This window comes from Pseudorca crassidens, chromosome 17 (genome assembly GCF_039906515.1).
Source record: "Pseudorca crassidens isolate mPseCra1 chromosome 17, mPseCra1.hap1, whole genome shotgun sequence".
Classification (NCBI taxonomy): Eukaryota; Metazoa; Chordata; class Mammalia; order Artiodactyla; family Delphinidae; genus Pseudorca; species Pseudorca crassidens.
In genome coordinates this window covers 13,115,879-13,139,357 of record NC_090312.1, presented here as the reverse complement: position 1 = coordinate 13,139,357, position 23,479 = coordinate 13,115,879, and the positions used below count along the sequence as shown (strand labels likewise).

The 23,479-nt window shown below is 48.8% G+C and overlaps 1 long non-coding RNA gene across 6 annotated transcripts in view; it reads left to right on the top strand.

Moving 5' to 3' along the window:
• Position 1: 1 nt before the first annotated feature.
• Positions 2-23,479, top strand: part of LOC137209863 (uncharacterized) — a 393,448-nt gene continuing 369,970 nt past the window's right edge. For 3 of the 6 annotated variants that reach the window (XR_010936152.1, XR_010936153.1, XR_010936149.1), the window contains exon 1: positions 5-269. This is a non-coding gene — a long non-coding RNA (uncharacterized lncRNA). Of the gene's footprint in view, positions 270-23,479 lie in introns of all 6 variants that reach the window. The other 3 variants (XR_010936151.1, XR_010936154.1, XR_010936150.1) reach the window with 3 other exon arrangements.

The window sequence follows — 23,479 nt, the reverse complement described above, 5'->3', positions numbered from 1 at the left end:
GGGTGTCGCAGGCCTCTTTTGCATACTGGCAGCGACAAGTTGAGGCTTGTTCATTTGACACAGTCCTGTGGTCACAGCGAATCTCTCTAAAGCTCTAACCAGTGGAGAAGGGGGGTGTATGGATCCTCTGAACTCTGAGTGGGACTTCCTGAAAGATTTATTAGGAGAAAAACCTTCCTGGAAGCAGCAGAAGAACAAACACAGAATCTCTGGCTGGGCAGAGCCTCGTGGCCTGGTCTCCAGTATCTGGGAGCAGTTACATCTTGGAGGTGAGGAGTGCCTCGTGGTCTGAGGCCTTGGCACGAGGGTCCGACTGGAATTCCATGCATGGGTCTGGTGATGGAAAGGCTCGGTGGGTGCAGGGCCGGTCATAATGCTGTACCCAGTGAACTCCCCGGGGGGATTTGTTATGTGATCACATTTTTGTTTTGCCTGGTTAAGCGTGGTTTTTATTCTTGTTGTTGCTTTGCCGACTTTGAGTGCAGAATTTTGCATAAACCAGGCTTCCCCTGAAAAGTAGAAGAAATCAGTTTCTTTTTCTGGTTGCTTTTCCTCTCTCTTCCTCCGTCTCCTCTCCGTCCCTCCCCCATGCTGTCCGGTTTGTCCTTTCTGTCCAGGGCTGGAGCTTTTCTGGACTGGAAAGAGGGAGTTCTTCTCAGCTCTGAAATATCAGAACTCACCCCCTCCCGCCCCCTCCAGCCCCGCAACTGATTTCTGTGATTGCTGGTCTGAAACCCGGTGATTCCTCACCGTCCATATCCAGTTGATCTCTTGTGCTTTTAGCTTCTTTTTCTTCCTCCTAAATGGTAGGCAGGCAGGCTGGGTTTGGGAGTCTGTGTCCCAGGGCCTTCTGCCTGCCCGGGATGGACAGTTTTCTCGGACAGCTCAACGAAAGAACCTCCTGGACGATAAGACAGCCTTCCTTTATTCCTCTTTGTGTGATTCTCCCTGAATTTGGTCACACCAGTGGCGGTGTTGACCCTTTCCTGCGGAAGTGAGGACCTGGGATAGTTGCTGGTCCATATTCTTTGGCGAGGTAGCCGCGGGCCTGCTAACGAATGGCCGCACTTCACTGTGTTAGATGTCAGATGGCTTTCTGGATGCTCGAGCTTTTTACTTTGTATTTCCTTTCCTAGTTGGCTGGAGACATGGCATTCTCCCTGTTTTGTTTGTTTTTTTTAAACTCCGGATGCTGGTTTGTAATCTCTGTAAGAGGCCAGGACTCCTCCTTTATATACCCTGTGTCTGCGGCGGGGTGGGGGGAAACCCTGAATCAAGATGGAAACAGAGCAACAACGTGGAATAATTTTGACCGTAGATGAGTTCCGTTGATGGTCACTTCTACCCCTTCCCTAGAAAACCTCAGAAACTCTAGGCCTTACAGGAGAATGCTGCTAAAATGGGTCCTTTGACGGGTTCTTCCTCTCTCTCTTCCGTTTTTCTGGTCCCCAGTAATCTAAGGATCTAATAACAGTAATAGTAAATGATAATAATAATAGTTTCTTTCTTTGTTTTTTTGGCCGTGCCGTGTGGCACACAGGATCTTAGTTCCCCCACCAGGAATCGAACCCGCACCCCCTGCAGTGGAAGTGTGGAGTCTTAACCACTGGACCGCCAGGGAGGTCCCAATAATAGAAGTAGTTTCTATAGTAACATTGAAATCGTATATCAGGCCAAGCATGTTCTTCCCATTTCATGCTCGCTATAGCCGCACCAAGGCAGTTATGATAAAATGTCTAGCAGTGATGGAGTTCTTATGACGGGCCAGACTCAGTTCTAAATGCTTTAGATATGTTATCTCATTTAATCTCCCAACCATCGCATAAGGTATTATTATTATTATTATTATCACTGTTTTGCAGATGGGGGACCCACAGCTCAGAGAGATTAAAAATATCCCTACCCTCACCGCCAGGTCACACAGCTAAGGAGTGGTAGAGCCACTGGGATTTGGACCTGGGCCATCTGGCTCCCTGGTTCTCTAACCACTCCTAGAAGTTAGAGGACAGTGAAACTAAAAGTAAGCAAGGATGCTTCTCGGCCTGGAGCGGGAGGGATCAAGTGTGTTCCCCAGCCTGCCCTCCTTACCCGGCACAGATGCAAACCCCAAACCCTGTGTGAAGACACTGCCTGCTCTGGCTGCCGGCCCATTCCACTAACGCTGGGGTCAGGAAGCCATGGGAGGGGGGGCTGCAGCGTTTGGAAGATTCTGGACGGGGGTCTGGGGAGCCTGCGCAGAGCCTCAGTCTTGGTGTGAAATCTATGGGCATTTGCAAAACGCTACATCCAGGCGTCCTGCCTGGCTTTGTGACCAGCATATAATCACTGTGAACATTCAGAGCAGATGGGAGACAGAGCTCTTTCTGCAAATGATCACATACCCTCCCCCCCATCCCCTGCCTCCGCCCCCCAAACTATCTGAGTACCTGTCTCTCTCCTGCGTGTGTTCTGGTCCTGTAGCAGCCCTAACAATACAAGGATTGTGGTGGCCCCTCTCCCAACCCTGTCATTAAAAACGAAAACAATGCCAGCCCATAAACACAAGATTCACATACACGAGGCCAAAATGGTCTCAGTCACTTTTTAATTCCAGAATTCTGAATGTTTTTCTTTTATTTTCTCTTCCTCTTTTTTCTGAGGGGGGCAGGCAGGGGTATGGGGTGTTGTTTTGCTGGTGCCTGGTGGGTAGTCCGAGCCCCAGGGTTATTTGTTGACCTGCCTCTTTTCCCTCCTGGACCATGCATTTCTTGGGAGCAGCAGGGGGCGGGGAAGGGGTGGGGGATGCTGGCAATCATCTTCATCTGGTGGCTCACGCAGCCCTGGGACTTTGTTGGATCAGGTGGCTGTCAAGAACTGCTTTATTTTCAAGGAAACAAGCGATGCCCAGTCTCCAGTCATTGTCTTCTTAGATGTGAAACAGCCCGACAGGGTGGGAAGCAGAGGGTTTGCCCTGAGGGAAGGGACAGGGAAGAAAGGAAGGAAGACTGAAAGCGGCAGAAGGCACCTGGGTCGCCTGAGGGGCCGTGCAGACCTGGGTTCCTTTGGGGCAAGTTACCTGACCTCTGTAAGCCTGTTGACTGGCCTATGAAGTGGGGATGGTAAAGCACCAGCTTCACCGGTGGCTATGAGGAGGAAATAGGGGATGAACAGCTGGCGGGTGTTCAGCACAGCGCCTGGGCTCCTGGTAAGTGCTCAGCAAGAGTTAGCTAATATTATTACTGTTACAATTATTGGGTTTTATTATTACTTCCTGTGGCTGCTTGGAGTGGTGGTTTCTGAATACGTTATAATGCGTAAAGGTAACATTCTGGTTACATAGATCATAAAATGGCAGTGACTTCACTAGTGTTCTTTGCAAGCATCTGAACAAAACACTGGCTAATAGATGTAAGAAAGAGATAGAAATGGGGAGAGGTCTCAGAAAGGACAGGAATCAGAGGGTGCCCCTCAGGTGTCAGCCTGCATTTATATGTATATATAAAGTTTTTTTCTTTTTTTGGCTGCGTTGGGTCTTTATTGCTGCGCGCAGGCTTTCTCTAGTTGCGGCAAGCCGGGGCTACTCTTCGTCGCGTTGCGCAGGCTTCTCAATGCGGTGGCTTCTCTTGTTGAGGAGCACGGGCTCTAGGCATGTGGGCTTCAGCAGTTGTGCATGCAGGCTCAGCTGTTGTGGCTCGCGGGCTCTAGAGCGCAGGCTCAGTAGTTGTGGCGCACGGGCTTAGTTGCTCCGTGGCATGTGAGATCTTCCTGGACCAGGGCTCGAACCCATGTCCCCTGCAGGACATTGGCAGGTGGATTCTTAACCACTGTGCCACCAGGGAAGTGCCATCAGCCTGCTTTTGCAGGTTACTTCAGCTCTCGCTGCTGCTGAGAGGAGAATAGTTTCCCCCCTCCCAGGGATGATGCAAAGCACTTAGCACAGTGGAAGTAAGCTCTTGAGGAAGACATAAAAATGATTGTTATTATTGGTTATTCTTCAGTGCTCCCTTTCCCTGGTAATTTGGCCCTAACATTTGCTACTCTGTTTAAGATGGATTGGTTGAGCCATTCATTTACTGAGCAGTTGCTGGGTGGCAGGCACTGTTCTAGCTCCTGGAGATCCAGCAGGGAAGAAAAGAAACAAAAATCTTTGTCCACCTGGAGTTTCCATTCTATCCAGGCCACACAGTGGGGTCAGGGTGGTCCCCACAGGGAGTTGGGGAACGGATAGAGGCAGCGCAGGCAAAAACTACACTGACTCCTGACACCACTGTATTAGTAGATGTAAGGTGCTTAGCACAGGGCTGCCATGTGGTAGTGACTATGTAAGTGGTGGTTGCTATATTTATAATTATTGCCTTCCTTTGGGGGCTGCCTCATAAAATAGCAACCTCCCTAACTCCCATTTCCATTCCTGAGTCTCACTGTTGTCCATAGTACTTGTTATGGACTGAATGTTTGTGTTTCTCCAAAATACATATGTTGAAATATTAACCCCCAATGTGACGGTATTTGGAGATGGGGCCTTTGGGAGGTAATTATGGATAGGTGAGGTCATCAGGGTGGGGTCCTTGTGAGGTGATTAGTGCCCTTATCAGAAGAAATACCAGGGAGCTTGCCTCCTCTCTCTGGCCATGTGAGGACACAGCAAGAAGGTAGTTGTTTACAAATCAGGAAGAGAGCTCTCATCAGAAACCAGATTGGCCAGAACCTTGGTCTTGGGCTTCCTAGCTTCCAGAACTGTGAGAAATACATTTCAATCATTTAAGCTACCCCATCTGTAGTATTTTGTTATGGCAGCCTGAACAAACTGAGACAGTACTAATCGTTACCTGATATACCGTATATCTGTCTTCTCTCCTGAAATTGTAAACTCTGTAGGGCTGAGGGCATTCATTCATTTATTCATTTTCATCAATTCAACACATACTTATTGCATGCCTACTCTGTGCCAAGCAGGGTTCTAGGCGCTGGGAATGCGGAAAGGAACAAGAAAGATGTGGCACGAATGGTGCTTGCATTGCAGCTGAGGTAGACATTGGGAACAGTAGACATAATAAACTGAGGACATTCACAGTGTATTTGAGGGTAATGTGTTCTATGGGAACAAGTGGAGCAGAGTCAGGGTCTGGAGGACTGGGGTGGGCTGCAGTGTTAAGGTGGCTTCAGGGCAGCCTCTGTTGACAAGCTGTTACTGGAGCAGCCTTGAAGGGGTTAGTCTTAGAGGATGGTGTTCCTGGCACAGGGAAGCGCCAGGTTCGAGGCTGAGGGCAGGGGTGGGCCTGTGAGAGGGAGAAGCAGGATGAAGAACGGATTGGAGTGGTGAGAGCAAGGTGGACAGAGGTGGAAGGGGAAACCAGAGCAGCATTCAGCGGCGTTGCACGTGAAGTCTCCAGGCCTTTCTAAAAGACTCTGTCTCGTGCACAGTAAAATGGGGAGCGACTGAAGGGTTTAAAACAGAAAGCTGATTTGCTCTGACTTAGCTTTCAAAATGATCAATCTGGCTGCTGTGTTGAGAAGAGACTAAATCTAGGCCAGCAGTCAGGGCACCCGGGTCAAACTGCAGGGGATGCAGGTGCTTGGTCCAGGCTGGTAGTGGTGGACAGGAGCTTCTGGACTGCTCACTGGTGTATCCCCAGGCATCTAAAACTGCCCTATCCAATGCGGTAGCCACTACCTTTATGTGGCCGCTGAGCACTTGAAATGAGGCTAGTCTGAATGGAGATGTACTAAAATACACGTCGGATTTCAAAGACTTAACACAAAAAAAGTGATATATATTCCGTAACATCTTAAGGAAAAACCCGAATGAACTTTTTGGCTAACCCAATATCTCATTACTGAATTCGTTAACGTTAATTATGTGTTGAAATGGTATCTTGGATATATTGGGTTAAATATGATACATCACTAAAATGAATTTCACCTGTTCCTTTTTTTTTTTAAAAAATGCGGTTACTGGAAAATCTAAAATGACCCGTAGCTCAAACTCCATTTTTATTGGGCAGTGTAGCTCTACGACAACGCCTGGGCCGCGATGAGCATTCAGTGAATCCAGAGTGAGTGAGTGAGGGCCAGGCACAGGGGATTCTGCACGGAATAAGGAACCATCCCTGTCTTCAAGAAGCTCCCAGTGTGGGGACTTCCCTGGTGGCGCAGTGGTTAAGATTCTGCCTGCCAATGCAGGGGACCCGGGTTCGAGCCCTGGTCCGGGAAGATCCCACATGAGGCAGAGCAACTAAGCCCGTGCGCGACAATTACTGAGCCCATGAGCCACAACTACTGAGCCCGCGTGCCGCAACTACTGAAGCCCGTGCTCCGCAGCAAGAGAAGCCACCGCAATGAGAAGCACGTGCACCGCAACAAAGAGTAGCCCCCACTCGCCACAGCTAGAGGAAGCCCGTGCGCAGCAACGACTGCTGACCAGAGCGGCTGGGAGGCAGGGAAGACAGGGGGAAATGGAGCTGCAGGCAACTAGGTCTGGTGTGGCTGAGAAGGCTCGAGCAGGAGGGACGTGGGAGATAGGTCTCCAGTCTTAGTGAGGGCCTTGCAGACAGGGAACAGAGAGCTGAGGACCCTGGGCCTTGGGCCTGTGCCTGAGGTGGGAGAGGCAGGAGTGGCCAGTGGGTCAGCCCCACCTGCTGGCCCACTGGCCACTTAATGACCAGCAGAAGTGATTTAAATGGGTCCTGCCAACCCTGGGATTGTAACCAGGAGTAAATTCCCAGGTTTACATTTAGAAGGATAACAAATGTAATAGAGGATGGCTCTTCGGAGGGAGGTACCTGAAATGGCCCTGGGTGGACAGAACTGTAATTAGGGAAATTGGAATTATCTTTCCTCCGATGAAAAAAATACAAGCTTATCTCTAAAATTCTGGGGGGAAAAGTCTATAAAGATAAGTATTATTTCTTGAGTTAAATCTAATCACTGTTTTGTCTTTACTGTAGCTTTTTTTTAAAAAGGTTGTAATTATGGTATGTATCAATATGTTTGTGTCCTGGCTTTTCTTAGTTATCATTAAGTTGTAAGCATTCCTGAATATTATTACATATGCTTTTGTCCATGTCATTTTTTATTGGGTAGATGATATTTCTGCAATGCTTAGCTCATAATAGAGCTACATATAGCTTACATATGTAAGTTTTCTATTTTTCGTTTCATTTTTTGATAAACCCCCTGTCCTAGGATTATTGCATCAGAGCATCTCACTATTTATTTATTTTTGGCTGCGTTGGGTCTTCGTTGCTGCACACGGGCTTTCTCTAGTTGTGGTGAGCAGGGGCTACTCTTCTTTGCAGGGTGCAGGCTTCTCATTGCGGTGGCTTCTCTTGTTGTGGAGCACGGGCTCTAGGCACACGGGCTTCAGTAGTTGTGGCCTGCAGGCTCAGTAGTTGTGGCTCGTGGGCTGTAGAGCGCAGGCTCAGTAGTTGTGGTGCACGGGCTTAGTTGTTCCGCGGCATGTGGGATCTTCCCGGTCCAGGGCTTGAACCTGTGTCCCCTGCACTGGCAGGCATATTCTTAACCACTGTGCCACCAGGGAAGCCCCACATCTCACTATTTTAAAAGTTTTAGTTAAATATTGTAACTCATGAGATTTGCACTGAAGCTAAATTTGCTGTTATCTGGTGAGACACGTGATGTTTGTTGCTGTCCATGATACTCTATGTCATGAACAATTACGTATAGCGTGTATTAAATGCTAGACACGTGTGCATATACATCATATGCACCTGTGTTAGCTTTTTCTTAACTTCCATTTATTTAGCAGATATTTGTGGGATGCCTGTTGTGTGCCAAGCACTGTTCAAGGTCTTGAGTGTTCAGTAGTGATCACAACAGGTATGGTACCAGTTCTAAAGGAGCTTATTTCTTAGTGGGGAGACAAGCAAACATACACCAAAAAGTAACACTACTGTCAGGAATATGAAAGACTATGAAATCGAATAATGTGGAAGATAGTGTGTATGAGGTGAGGGGATTCACACTGAAATCCTACATTTGAGTGAGACACGAAGATTTGGGGGAAGTTAACCAGAGAAGGAGCAAAGCACAAAGGAGAAGATTGATAAATATGACTGTATTGTAAAGAAAAAAAGCCTAAGAAAAAAAAAAAAAAGAACAGCTTTAATAATAAAGAATAAAGAGTTCCCCAAAGTCAAACAGTTCTCAAAAGAAGAAAGCAAAATGGACAGTACCTGTGAAAGGATTCCAAATGTCCCTAATATAGGCAGGTGTACTGAGGTCTGATCCGTAGACACTAGGGTCCACCCTGTTTAGTGGACAGCGCTAGGTGGTTTGGTAAATGCGCACAGCTGTGTAACACAGTTGTGTAATCATCATCATTAAGATACAGAACATTTCCATCCCCCGCCAGAGTCCCTCCTGCTTCTTTGTAGTCAACCCCCTCCCTGACCCTCAGCTTCTAACAATCACAGATTTGTTTCCCGACCTCACGGTTTGGTTTTGCCTTTTGTGTGTAAATGGCATCGTCCAGGATGTAGCTCTTTGAGCCTGGTTTCTCTCCTGCAGGTGAGATCTTCCACGTAGTATGTGTCAGTCGTTGGGTGGATTAGGTTGTAGAGTAGTGTCCTGTTCTCTGGATATGCCACTGTTATCCATCTTCCAGTGGAAGGACACTTGCGTTGTTTCTGGGGCACGTTTTTTCACGTTTTAAAACGTGCCCAAAATAGGAAGTCTGACGCAAGTCTTGGGGAGGCTGTGTGGGGCATGGGGTCCCCTGACTCAGCTGGTGAGTGTGGGGTTGCTTGAGAGACCAGTTGGCAGAACGCAATGAAATCAAAACATACGTGCAGCCCCACGCCTCGGTACATTTGAGAATTCACAGCTCATGTTATGTGTTGTTGAAGGCTACTTCGAGGTGGGTGTGAATGTCTAAAAGAAAATGGACTGGAAGGATCTAGATCAAATGCACTCTTATCCTCCTGAGAGGGAGGAGAGGATGGGGCTGGTGGTGACGGTCAAAGGCTACTTTAACTTTACCTTTCATGTTTTATAAAAGAAGAATATAGGCACATATATCACTTCTGCATTTTGAAAACATATAGTAAGGAAAGCAGACCGTGTGTATATATGACAACATGTTCATGGTTGTAAATTCTGGGTTTTTAAAATTTCTTTTAAAAACTAGTTTGAAGGGACTTCCCTGGCGGTCCAGGGGTTAAGACTCCAAGCTTCCACCGCAGGGGGTGTGGGTTCGATCCCTGGTCGGGAAACTAGGATTTCACATGCCACCAAAGCAAACAAACAAACAAACAAACAACAAAAAAACTAGTTTGGGGGGAGGTATTCTAGCCTGAGAGAACAGCATGCATGAAGGACCCAAGGCAGGAAAACGTTTGGGAAGTTCATGATGTCAAGAGACTCCTGTGGGTGGAGTGGAGTGAATGTCCAAGGGTAAGAGACACAGGACCTGGACGGGGTCCAGGGTGGGCAGGTGCCTGGTCTTGGAGGCCTTAAGCACTAGTCCAGGCCTCTGTGGGCTGCTGAGTGGGGCAGAGGCCTGGTTTGATTGACATTTTTGCTCGGTAGACAATGGATTGGATGGTTGACAGTGGTAGCTGGGCCCGTTTGGAGGCTGTGTGGCAGCCATCCAGATGAGGACCCTGGAGCCTGGCTCTAGCAGTGGAGAGGGGGAGAAGAGGACAAATTCAGTATTTATTTTGGGGAGAGAAAGGACTTCTGCCTGGAGGGCAAAGTTGGAAGGGATCCAGGTGGGACTGAAGAGGTAGCTGAGGACCTTCCAGTCCCCGTGAGGAGCTTGGACTTTATCCCGAGGGCGGTTGGGAACTGTGGGAAGTTTTGAACAGGGGCAGGGACGAGATCAGAGTGGCATTTCAGGGAGACCTGTGCACATGTGGTGTCCTGGGCCTGGGGTCACTGAAGAACATTCTGTAGTTAATGTGGCTGAGAATACACCAGCGACCCTCTGGTTGGATGCTTGGCTTTTCCTGTTTTTTAAAAGGAAAGAGGAAAAAGAAAAGGGCCTCTATGTGGGAAGCTCCTGAACTTTACGGGAGAGCAGCTGTAGGAACAGGGGTCCCTTCTGGCATTTATCGTGTCGGGGTTTATCCCACAGTCCACGTAAGTAATCATTCATCCAACCGGGGCCAGGGGCAGTTTTGGGATCACTTAGCCAATCTTCTCACTGAGAGACTTCAAAGAGAGATCACTCTATCCTTGTGGTGTATCACTTTTTACAAAACAGACGGTTGCATTCGGTCCAAGAACAACCTATGAGGCTAAGGCCAGACTGTCCTGGCTGGGTTGACGCTCAGAGAACACCTCCGGTGGAGACCTGGGGCTTCTTCCGCACGCTGTGCTTCTCAATGTCATTGCATCCGGATCACCAGCCTTGCAGCGCCGCTCTCCCCTCAGCACACTTGGGAGGAGATGGCCTCCCAGGAAGTGCTCTTGAAATAGAAGGGGAGCTCGGGGCTTCCCTCTGGGCTTTGCTTGGTGCAGAGCTCCCCTGTCCTCTCGCCACGCCTCGAGGTTGGCCAAAGGCAGTGTCTCTTGCCTGTCATTTCCCTGGACAGTCCATATGTGCTTTCTCAGCTAGAGAAAGCACATACTTATCCCACTTTTCCCTGCAAAGGGTTTTGGAAAAAAACGAGGGGTGCCAAAGGATAGGGGAGATAACTGTATCAGTCATGGTAACGTGTGGAGGTGGTCTCGCAGCCGCGGCTTACACAGCAGCATACGACGGTTTTCACATTTTATACCTGAGCCGTTGCTGACACCCTTGACCCTTGATTACGCAGCTCTTTCCCCTTTGGTCCAGCAGTGAGACCCGGCATCACTGGCGCCACAACACCCTCTGGAGAGCATCCACTACCGGCCCCAGCTGTCTCCCTGCTCCCACGCCTGGCTTTTAAAAGGGCAAACTAGATCCTGAGACTCAACGACTTAAAAGCTTTTATGGCTTCCCATTATTAGTTCGAGTACCTGCTGTATAATAGACCCTCATGAGTATTGATTGAATTGCTGAGTGATGTGAACCCAGTGATGTGTATCTGGGGTAAGGACCCAGCCCTCACCAACCCTCCAGGCTGAGTGCTTTCTGCCAGACGGATGCCTCTGCTTGGATCAGAAGGAGGGCTTGTCTGATTAGAGGCAGCTGGTGAATGTCGGTTTTGAATAATGAAGGTTTGGAATGGCGTTATTCTTTGGAGAGGGTGGGTGCCTGCAGATTCACTTCTGACAGTCACGTCTCACCCAGCTGGGGAGATGGGACAGGTTTCAATTCCTTTCCCACTTCCTCCTCTAATTAACTCCTGTTGATGCTTTATGACTCAGCCTAGGGGTCACCTCCTTCAGGAAACATTCCTTCATCCCCTCCATGCGCCCTGAGTTATCACAACTCACATCCTGTTGTATTGTGTTGTGGCCATGGATTCCCAACAGGGCTTGCAAACTCAGTTGCTTAGGAAGACGAGCAGATGATATAAATGCACCAGGTAGGAAGGGTGTGGACTGGCCGACAACTGGTCCCCTCTCTGGACCAGAGGCGGCTGCTCTTTGATTCCAGCTCCCCCTCTCCGCCTCCCCATTTCCCCAGGCCAGAAAGGAGATTCACGGCTGCCAGACCTTCTACTTTTGAAAGAGAAGCTGGGTATCATTCTTTTTTTTAATGAAAATTCTCCTGATTTTCAAATGTTTCAATTCAGATTTTTAAAGAAGGCTCACAGGCCAAACAAAACACGTGTGGGCCCGACGTGGCCCCTGGGACCAGCAGTTTGCAGCCCCTGCTTATGGCTCTCCCTGTCCCATTGCACAAGCTCTTCCAGACATGACGTGCTTTTCTGTGCCCCCAGCACCTTGCAGGGAGCCGGCAGGGCTTGGTGGGTGCTCCCTGCTTAAACCCTTATTGACTTGGGTGCTGCAATAGAGCGCCTCCCGCATAGACGGCATTAACATTTTTTCCCTTAGAACTGTTTGCACGTAATGCTGTTCTGAGTTGCTTCTTCAGCCCCCTGCATGCTTTTGTGATAGGCTGTGTGTCCCTGGAAAACTAATCATTTCCTGTTAACTGCTCTTTTCCTTTTCCCCTTCCCTCTCCACCCCCTCAACACATGTTGGCCTTTTTTGGGGGGTGTTGGGGGGGGGAAGCCAGACGTTTCCTATCCTGCTGGGCTCCTAAAGTGTTGGTCAGCTGTTATTAGGCAGTGGTGGTTTCCGGCTAGCTCATGACTTTTGCCCTCCAAGTTGGTGAGCTTTTGCTCATTTCCATCGGGGGAAAATGCGTGACTTTCAGATTTCTCTTCGTTTACGGTGAGCCGTGGTGGCAAAGTTGCTTAAAGAAACGAGCCAATCAGCTACCAGGAGGAAGCAAAAGCCCCACCCTGTTTTGTTCCGTGTTTTCCATCTTGTTATCTGTCTTCACATTGTGGAGGCAAAATTCAACAAGGAGCTTAATATGTGCCTGAAACTGAGCAAGGCTCTGGGGAACTAGAAAAGAACCCTGGATTTGATAGGCTGGAAGATCCATCCTTACCTTTCAGAGATGCAGAGGGAGAGCAAAACCAACGACAGTGATGATACGGTGTTAATGCAGTTATAGTGCAGCGTCACGTTCTTTATTTAGCATTATTAGGAGCATTATTTAGCTATAAAATGGCATCATAGAGATATTAAGCCCTGACTCTGTGCCACCGTTAAGAACTTGTCCATATTAATCCATGTAGATAATAACTATGAACTGATTACACGGAAAAATCACAGCGGAACAGTGACATTCAATGACCCGGGATTTACTGTGCGTCTCACTTGCTGGTGCTGTGCTAGGGCTTGTAGCTACACTTGGGGAATCCCTTGAGATCCCCACCCCCCTAGTCCAGTGCAGGTATACAGACGTGTGCTTTTGCACATGTCGATGACACCAGGGTGAGGTCGTGGTTGTCAGAGAGGGACAGGGTGATGCTGGTTCTCAGGGGATGAAGCAGCTGATGGCTGAGGTCCAGCTGGCCTGGGAGGCTTCTTTTAGAGGAGGTGAGCCTTGCGATAGGGTAATGGGTGGCAGAAGGAGAGGGGTTTGCCTGTTACAGAAGGGCTATAGTCTCTGTTTCTTATCTTGGAATGGGAATACTATTTCCTCCTTCTGGTTGGTTGTAAGGATTTGTACCAATAACAATAGTATGATTACTGACAACAGCTAGTGTTCTGTGAGAGCCCACTGTGTGATGGGCACAGTGCCAAGGGCTTCCCTTCCATTACCCCATATACTGATCAGCAATACCTCATGGGATAGGAACCATCATCAGCCCTGTTTTTCAGATGGGACAAACTGAGGCTCAGAGACGTTAACTGACTTGCCCAAGTTCACACAGCTATTAAAAGGCAGGTTGGAACCCAGGTCAGAGTGCAAAGACTAGGTTTGGAACCAATCCATTAACCAATCTATTAACTTCAGATACCCAGGAAGTATAAAAATGAATCCTTTTCCCTAAGAAGTTTCTTTTTATTCCCAGCCCTGCTTTCCCATCCCCCTCTTCTTTACGCCCCCCCCCCCAAAAAAAAAGGGCAGGACAGTTTGACTTTGGCTGCAAATTTTAGCTATGATAACCCACATCTCTGGTTCTAAACTAGACAATCTCTGGATGGAGACTGAGAAAGAAAAGGGGAAAATTAAAGTAGCAGTTGTCCTAGGTGATATGAATTACATTAAAATGGCTTCCAGGGCTTCCCTGGTGGCGCAGTGGCTGAGAGTCCGCCTGCCGATGCAGGGGACGCGGGTTCGTGCCCCGGTCCGGGAGGATTCTACATGCCGCGGAGCGGCTGTGCCCGTGAGCCATGGCCGCTGAGCCTGCGCGTCCGGAGCCTGTGCTCCGCAGCGGGAGAGGCCACAACAGTGAGAGGCCCGCGTACGCAAAAAAAAAAAAAAAAAAAAAAAATGGCTTCCAGGTTTTGTTGTTTCTGCGTCACAAACCCGTTTTAATTATACCTAGAAATTGGTACTGGTGAGTAAGAGTGGGGTTGGGGAGGGCCACGAGCAGACTGACAGAGAAGCCCCGAGGGCGAGGAAAACGTTTAGGTCTCTGGACCAGCATTCTCCTCTCTCGCTCTGGTCATTATTGTAAGTGGCTGGCAAGCTTTAGGCAGCACGGGTGCTTCTGTCTTCTCAAACTCTGACCCCAGACTGTCTGCTTGGAACCTCAGCTTTGCCACTGAATAGATGCATGGCCTTCAAATCTCTGTACCTCCTGGTTTCTTCATCTGTAAAACGGGAGTAACAGCCCTGCTGTTCTAGGACGGTTAAGAGGATTAAATGAGTGAACACACAGAACGCCCTCATCCCCGATGCTGCTTTCTCTGTGAGGTCACACAGTGCGCACCTGACTTTGCCCAGTTTTTTACCTTCCAGTGTCAATCTGTGCTTTCTTGGGGAAATCAAGTCATTATAAATGATCATTGGTGTGGCTCTCCGTGGTTCACTAAGTTCTCCCAGCAGCAGAATCGTCTTGAGGAAATCTAGGTCCGATCATGTAAGTCCTGTTCAGAACCCTCCCGTTAAGTCCTGGTCTCCTTCGGGATGAGCCTGTGACCTGGCCCAGCTCAGGGACGTACGACAGGCTGCCCCCCTCCTGTCATCACTTTCCGTGTGGCTTCTCCACCTTCAGTGTCACTCACCCACCCCAACACATCCCCGGTCCTCTGAGCTGTTTTGTTTCCCTGTTTAGCATCCGCCACAGTCTAAAGTCCAGTCTGAGTTATCTGTCTTGCCTGGGATCCGTAACCCCCAATAGAAAACAGGCTTCAAGGGAATTTTGTTCACTTTATTGTCTCCTGTATTCCCCGTTGTCCCAAGGGTCATTGGCTGAGTGAATGAATGCAAATAATCTTCGCATTTTAGTCTGACAACAGACCTGTGAATTGGGGCTTCTGATCTACGTTTGACAGATAGGAAACTGCATACTGTTTTCCACAGCAGCTGCACCCTTTTATATTCCCACCAACCATGCACAAGGATTCCCAAATCTCCCCATCCTTGCCAACACTTGTTACAGTCTGTTTGTACACTTGCTATTCTGTTTGTTTTTAATTTTATAATAGTATGTATGTAAGTGGCATCACATAGTGGTTGTGATTCGCGTTTCCCTAATGATGTTGAGCATCCTTTTTTTTTTTTTTTTTTTGGCAGCTCCCGGGCCCTAGCAGTGCAAGTGCCAAGTCCTAACCGCTTAACCACTGGACCGCCAGGGAATTCCCTTAGCATCTTTTTATATGCTTACTGGCCACTTGTATATCTTCTTTGGAGAAACTTTTTTTTTTCGGTATGCGGGCCTCTCACTGTTGTGGCCTCTCCCGTTGCGGAGCACAGGCTCCGGACGCGCAGGCTCAGCGGCCATGGCTCGCGGGCCCAGCTGCTCCGCACCATGTGGGATCCTCCCGGACCGGGGCACGAACCCGCGTCCCCTGCATCGGCAGGTGGACTCTTAACCACTGCGCCACCAGGGAAGCCCAAGAAATGGGTTTTTTGTTGTTGTTGAGTTGTAGAGTTCTTCATATTTTCTGGATAGAAATCCCTTTTCAGGTAGATGATTTGCAGATATTTTCTCTTGTTCTGTGGGTTGTTTTTTTCACTCTCTTGAAAGCGTCCTTTGATGCACAGGGGGTTTTAATTTGGATGAAGTCCAACTTATTTATTTTTCCTTTTGTTGTCTGTGCTTTTGGTGTGAGGTGCAGACAATTGTGCCGAGCTTAGCCAGGGCCGTCCAGCCAGGAGTGGCAGCGCGCGTGTCCTGACCACTCTCTGTACTGCTCTGAGGCTCCATCCTTTGGATTCCCATGGCCCGTGCTTACCCTGGGTTGGTGTCTCAGTTCAGCTCTTAGGTGTGTTATCTTGTTCATCTTCTCAGCATCTCTACCAGCTGGATGCTGTTACCCCATTTCCCAGCAGTGGAGGGGTGCACCCAGCAACCTGGAGCCTGGTAGAGACTCACTAATGCAGCCATCAGCAGCGTAGCTGGGGTCACAGTGCACCCACCGTGGACGTTCCGACTCACCACGTCACTTTCCCACAAAATAAATGATTTGGGAGTCGTGCTTCCCACAAAACAAATGATTAGCAAACATTTTCTAATCATTTGGGGACCGAATTTCGTGTCGTTTCAACAGTTAGTCCACGATATTCTCTCGATATCTACAAGGAGATGGCATCATGAGCGTCATAGGAAACGAATTCCCGTGAGTCCCCCACCCTGCTTAGGGTGTGACCCGGAACGAATTGCGTCCTTTTTCTAGGCTCTCCCAACTACCAACCCCTAGTATTCTCCCCCTGAGCCGAGTTCTCCTGAATTTTGGTGTGTATTATGTCCTTGCTTAAAATTTTTTCCCTATATTTTTCTCCCTAATTGTGACGTTACTTTTCTTCCTTTTGACCTTTTACAAAATTCCACACCGTACGCAGCGTGCTTTCCTACTCGGCATGTGTTGATAAGTGCACGTGGATGTGGTGTTTCTCACCGCCGTCATCTGTTCCGTTGTGTGAACAGACCACAGTTTATTCACCCGTTCTCCAAAGACATGTGAGTTGTTGGCGGCTTTTTTTTTTCTTTTAATTTTTTTCCACCACACACAAGCAGAGCTGCTGTGAGCGTTCTTGTACGCGTGGTCACAAGGGCCAGAGTTTCTGGCTAAGGTGGTAGGACCCCAGGCTGCTTTTGGATTTTCCTGGGATCACAGACTTTCAAAATCGGAAGGGATGTCTTCGGCTGCGGACTGTTGACCCTCATCAGTAATCTGAAAAGAAATGCTGTTGGTGTGATGGTGAGCAGTGTAGCTCCTGGAATGGGACGGCCGCGGGTTCACTCTTGCCTTTGCCTCATCCTGTTACTTAGTTCATCGTGCAATGAACTTAACTTCTCTCCGCCCGTTTCCTCAGGTGGGAACGGAGGACAAAAGGCCCCCCCACCGCATCATTTTGAAGTTTAAATGAGATAGTGCGAGACCCGACCCAGGGTGGGGTGATAACAGACCCTGAATAAGCCCTCCCTGCTGTTAGCATTGTTCCCTGTTGGCGGTTAAGGATCTCTTATACCCGCCCCAGACTGATGCTGGGGTAGTAACTGACGCCCAGAATGGTCATGAAACAACCCTGGTGCAGATTACCTTCCCCTCCATGTGGGCCCAGGATTCCAGGCAGGTTCCCAGTCCAGCTGGATCGCTGCCCTCTGCCAGGTCATCTTGGCCTGCCCAGGCGGGGTTTCCCCCTTTTGCCTTCCATACTTCCCAAGCTTTTCTGCATGGAATGTAGGAATGCCGGGCACCTCTTCCAGTGTTTACAGTGGCCTTCAGCTTAGATACCCCCAGCCAGGATAAACCTTTCCGAAACAGATAAACTGATTGCAGTGGAAGAGAGTGGGCTCCCAAGAGGTCTCACCTGGCCTGTAAGCCTCCACGAGGAAAACGTAGGCACGTCATTCCTGCGCTGCCGCATGCCTCGCATTCCAGTCTTTAGGCCCAAATTATGAGAGGAGGGCAAGCCGGTCCCTCTTCCAGGAGAGGGACTGGCTTCATCAGCAAGATTTATTCATTCGTTTATGGCTTAGATCCAGAGCCTGGGCTTTTTGCAGCCGGGGGCTCTGCCTTGTGTTTTGAATCATTCTGATACTTGGTAGCAGAGGGCCACCCAAAGCCACAGGTAATCGCTCACCTGCGTGAGAGGCATAGAAACACAGCGTAATGGATAAGAGCGCGGTTTTCTCCTTTGCACAGCATCGGTTTGAGATCCACTTGCCTTCAAAAGTCTCAGATCTCCCTGGAGAAGTTACCCTCTTGAGTCTCAGTTTCCTCATCTGTAAAACTAGAACATAAGTAGTACCAACTAGATACTTTGTTGTGAGCGTTGAATGCGATTCTGTACACTAATGGCTTCCTCCAGGACTGGCATGTCGTAGGTGCCCAGAAAGCACTGGTTATGGGCCCCGCATAGGCACACGAGGGCTGGGCCTCTAGCCTCCAGGGGGGTCAGGAAATGTGGGCTGACTGAGCGAAGGTGTTGAGTACTTTCCAGTTTGAAAAGCACATTGATAGACGTGTTGCTTCCTTTCTTAAATGTCTAGCTTTGGAGTCCAGTCCTACTGTCCCTGCAGGATGACGCCGATCACTTCCTCCCTTGATTTTCTCATCTGCCAGCCCCTGTCGGCTCTCACGTAAATAGCTCCACCTGTTTACCTGCCTCTGTTCCGAGGACTCTGCCTCTGTATCTAATCTGTGTATGTAATCCTGACCACAGTCTGTATTAATGTCCCCATTTTACAGACGGGAAAGCTGAGGCAGAAAGGTAAGTGACTATCCAAGGTAACAACTACTAAGTAGCAGGGCCAGAGCCAAGATGCGAAGCCAAGTAGCCTGCTTTTCAGATCTGTTGGTCTAACTGGTTTGCTCTCCTGCCTTGAGGTCATCTCTCCCTCAGGGCTCCAGGTCGTTGATTGAAATGTGAGATGAGGATAGAGCTTGGGGGCATTGAGAGAAGGTGGGGGGAAGCCCCTCCAAGGTGAGCTGAAGGGGCAGAGGCGGGATCAGAAGACAGATGTCCCTTGGGCCATCTTCCCTCTGGTGCCTGGAACTTCACCAGCACGAGGGGATTAGCAGCAGACTCACTGCGTTTACTCTAGTAGGCCAGGGGCCCAGGGCAAACGCACTCCCTCCCGGCCAAGAAACTGATAGCTGTAAAGTCGCACCCCACCCACCAGATTGACAGTCTGGTTTTCATTGTTGGCGTAATGAATTATGCTTCTTAAGGACGAGAATATCTTCCAGCTGTTGAGTGGTTTAAATTTCCAGATGTTCCTCTGCCCAGGAAGCGAGAAGGATGCATGATTGCATCTCTTTAAAAGTTGCTGCGCAGAATGGCTCATTACATTTCAACAACTTGCCTGTGGTCCCCAGAGGAGGGAGGGAAGAAGGGACCCATTTACTAGAGTGGTAACGGTAAGTGAAGATAAGTGAACTGGATTTGCAGGCAGGAGGCCTGAGTTCTGGTTCACGCTGGCTGTGTGACTTTCAGCTGAGCCCACGACCACTCTGAGCCTCTAGTTTCCGTAGCACTTTTTAAGAACTAGAGGAAGCATTGTTTGGTATCATCTGAAAGGGGCTGTGTAAACATTAACGCTTACAGTCAATGAAAGCTTGCTGAAGTGTAGTTGACAATGAAAGAAGACAGAGGTTAAGTCCATCCTTGTTTTTAACATACGAATATAGAGGCCAGAGAGGTTAGGACTTGTGCTGGCCCGTATGGTCACTGGCATGTAGCTACTGAGCACTTGAAATGTGGAAAAGTCCGAATTGAAATGTGCTGTAAGTGTAAACTGTGAGTCAGATTTCTAAGTCTTAGTACAAAGCAGATCATGTAAAATATCTTTAATAAGTATTCCTATTGATTACATGTTGGAGTGATAAGATTTAGATATATTAGGTTAAGTAAAAATACATGATTAAAACTAATTTTACCTCTTTCTTTTTGTGATTTATTAACGTGGCTACTAGAAAATTTTAAATTAGTTTTATGTGTCTTGCCTTTCTATCGGACAGCGCCGAGCTAGACCGTGACACGGACGGCAGGCTTCCGAGTTCTGCAGTGAATACACCCATAATTCAGACTTCTGTGCTTTACTTGCAGAATTCATTCTAAAAGTCGCAACACTGGTAAACAGGGTTTGTGCCATCGCGCCTATAAATGGCCTTCCCCTTGCATCAGCGGTAGATGCCCAGGCGTCCTGTCTGGAGCACCCTCTGTCCTGGGATTTGAACTTGCCTCCTTGTCTTGAACTACTTGGCTTTATCCTGAGAGCAGCTGCTTTTTGAACCCTCAGTCAGCTTCCCAACACCCACCCCCCCGCCCCCCTTTCTCAGGTCATTCCCTTGGGAACCCCCCTGCGCCCTGCTCCCCAGTGTCTGGTTCCTGCGGACCTGCCGTGGTGTATGTGGTCCCTGGACTCCCCTTCTCTGCTCTCCACGGCTCTTCTGGGCTTGAGCCACTTCTTACTGGATCCCCCCATCAGTCTCTACGTTGGCTCCCTTCTTTTGCAGGACCATGTAACTTGTTAGGAGCATACTCTGAAAAGGAAAGCAAATTCTTCTCTCCATCTCGGATTACACCTGTTGCTCATCTTATCCAGCAGCATGGGCCATCATTTCTTTCAAATAATGCTGATTTTTTTAGGGATGATTTGTCTAATAGAAAAATCGGGAAATGTTAAGAGTATAAGGAAGAAAATAATGTTAACGCATTTTGCTGCATTTCCTTTCTTTTTTCTGTGTGTATTTCTTCTGAATGTGAGATCACCTAATGTTGACACTTTTATTGGAGTTTTCGCTTAATGGAAGTATTTCCACGTGGTGTTAAAAGCAGGCTTTTAAGTATCCTTTTTCAGGCAACATGACATTGTAACATCCCGTTGCAAGGACAGTTTGTCATTTTCCCAATTTTACCTGTAATCCTGAGTATTAGGAATATTTCCCTGTCATTTTCTTCCACAGTAGTGCTGAGATGCATGTTCGTGTGTGTGTGTCTGTCTGTGTGTGTATGCAGGTGTGTGTATGTAGGTGTGCACATGTGCGAATGAAGCTATTTCCGTCTTTCGGATTTCTTTAGGATAGATTTCTAGAAGTCAAATGACAAAGTCAAAGGTTCTTGATACATATTGTTAGGGCGCTTTTCCCATTTGGTTTTGCTGCATTGCAGCTACAGAGTGATGACTGACATCTCCCCTTCAGGGAGTTGCTTTCTTGTGAAGTTGGGTTTCTGGGCGAGATGTGGGTCTTGTTGAGGGGAAGGGGATAGCTCTTTCGTGTTTGTCATTGCTTCTCATGATGATTTTGGGTTTCCCTTAAATGCCACACTTTGCTGCTTGGGAGATGGGAGCAGCTTCGTAGACCTGCAGTGAAGGTTATGCCCTGTGGTTTGCTGTGGCTCAGTGGAGAGAATTCTGGCCTGAGCCTGAGGGCCAATCACTGTCAGTCTCCCCTAAGAGAACTTTGGAAGGTCACTCAGCTTCCATCAGCCTTGTTTTTCATCGATTAAGGGTAGATTATGACACCTACTTTAGGATTGCTGGAGGGTGAAACTAGCTAACGTAAATCCGACGGCTAAGGAGGGCCCTACCCTATTCCATTTTCAGGCTGCTTTAGTGATAATCAAAAGCATGGGTCTTGGATGCAAAACCGAAGGGTTTAGGTTCTGCCTCTTACACATTGTGCTGGTTGTGTGTTCCTTGCAGTCAGCCAGCCTCACTGGGGATGAATACCTATGTCACATGGCCTGCAGCTCTCCCCCGGTTATGTGTGTCCCCCAAAACGATGAACAGGAGAGAAGTGCTTTTGCATCTTAGCTACCTACCACTTACCAGCTACGTGACCTTGGGCAAGTCGCTTTGCTTCTTGGACCTTAGGGTTGTTTTTTGTTTAACCCTATGAGATGGGAGTAATAATACCAGTCCTTACCTCGTGAGGTGGATGGAAGGCTGGGCGAGGTGGGGCCTGTAACTTGATTGGCTCAGCGCCTGGCCCTGGGGAGCGCTCAGTAAAGGTTAGCTTACTAGTTACTAGTTAGCTACTAGTGCATTCCAGCAGACCTGAGAGTGCCCCAGAGTTGAGTCCAACCAAGCTGCAGGTTAGCTCCTCAAGCTGGTTGCCCATGGCTCGTGGCAGGTGGGTTCGTAGCTTGGACTATTCCAGGTCAGGAGGCAACCATCCAGGTTTGTCATTTGGTGGATGACAAAGTCAGGCTCCAGATGGTGAGTTGTTCTTTTGGAATTTCCTCTGTGTTTCCATTTGTGTGTAAGAGGAAGACCTCTCTCTCTCTCTCTCTCTCTTTCTCTCTCTCAGATACACACACACACACACACACACACACACACACACACACACGCACGCTTGGACTAAGTCATGAAAGATACACTAAAAAATGATAATAGCGCCTACTTCTCAGGAGGCTCACGGGGGCAGGAGGGAAGCTTAGCATTGACCCGATGAGTCTTTTCAACTAGTTGGAAGTTTTTACCAGTTGTATGTATCGGTTCTTCAATCAATAAGAAACAAGTTCTTAAAAGACCACTGGGTAGTAAAAGATCTTTGAATGCCATCCTGCTTCCTAATGCATTAGTAAGAAGCCCTAGGAGTTTTAGAAAATCTGTTTCATAGCTGTCCTGAGCCCACGTCCCCTGAATCCCAGGCCAGAGGGCTTTCCTCCACTCACACAGACTGGCTCCCGCCCCGTGGCTGGCCTCCCTTTCTGCCTTCCAGAATCTGCCAACCCGTCCTAGACAACCGCCCGCCCCCCAGGCGGCCGACCACCCATCTGTTCCATCCTCTGGGGTGGCCTATGTGGGGGGGGAGCCCTGGGCCTGACCGAGCAGGCCTGAGGCTGGAGGCCTTGGCTTCCTCCTGCCCAGCCGGTCCTGCCCAGGCGCCTCCCAGCATAGAAGGAGAAGTCTGTGCAGCCTGTTCCCTACCCTCCTTTGAACCAAGCTCTGTTCCAGGAATTTCAGGGCCTCTCTGCTTGCACGGCAGGGTTGAGCTGCTCCCTCAGGCCCCATGCGTGGAGCTGGCAGCTCCTTGGAAAAGTTTCTTTTCCCTTCTCTTTCTGGCATGTAGGGTGGATTCCCCTGCCCGCCCCAGACTGTGCATCTCAGGGGTTATTTGAGTTGAGTCCCGAAGGAGCATCTTGCTCTGTGCCGTCAGTGGGGCAGAAGCAGACGCTGAAAACCCCTATCTTCCTCCCTCCCCAAAGCCTTTGATCTCCCGTCCACCCCAGCCTGAAGCCCCTCCCTCATTCCCCCAGCTCCTTTGTTGTCACATCTGTTGAGCCCGGCGGCTAGGCTCATTGTTGTTTTTGGAGGTCATCTAGTCCATTGGTGAGCAGCTTTTTTTCTGCCCGATGACCAATTCACGAAACACGAAAGCATTTCTAGGTCCACTTTTTATTTTTCCATCTAAGTTGAAAATGGCCCTGTTGATCCCAGTGTCGGAGGTGGGCAGGGCAGTGGTGGAGCCTCTCACTACTTGGATGTCCACTTCCTAAGAGAGAGGACCCTTGCTAAGAAGTGACAGTGCTCTGGGGCCATTCACACCTAGGCACATTTCAGCAGAGCGGGGCAGAGCCAGCCTTTTCCTCTCTTCCTTCTCCATGGGCACCTCAGGCCGAGGGCTTCTGAATGTTTGTCTAGTTCCTTGTTTTACAGATGAGGGAAACTGAGGTCCAGGGTGGCTGTGACATTCCTGAGGGAGAGGTTCTTGTAGGATGCTGGGTATTATCGATAAGAAGAAGAAGAAGAAGGAGAAGCGGTAGCGTCCAGGGCTTTTGCTTTTCCGCTGGGACAGTGAAGCCATCTGGCTTTCCCTCCCTTCTGTGTGGCAGCACAAGCCTTGTGGTGTTTGTGTTTCTCCTCAGCCAGGGGTGTACTTTGCAATTTAAATGATAAAGAAAACAAGCTCTGTTTTCACAGAAGCTTTAGAAAACTTGCATGAAACCTCTCACGGT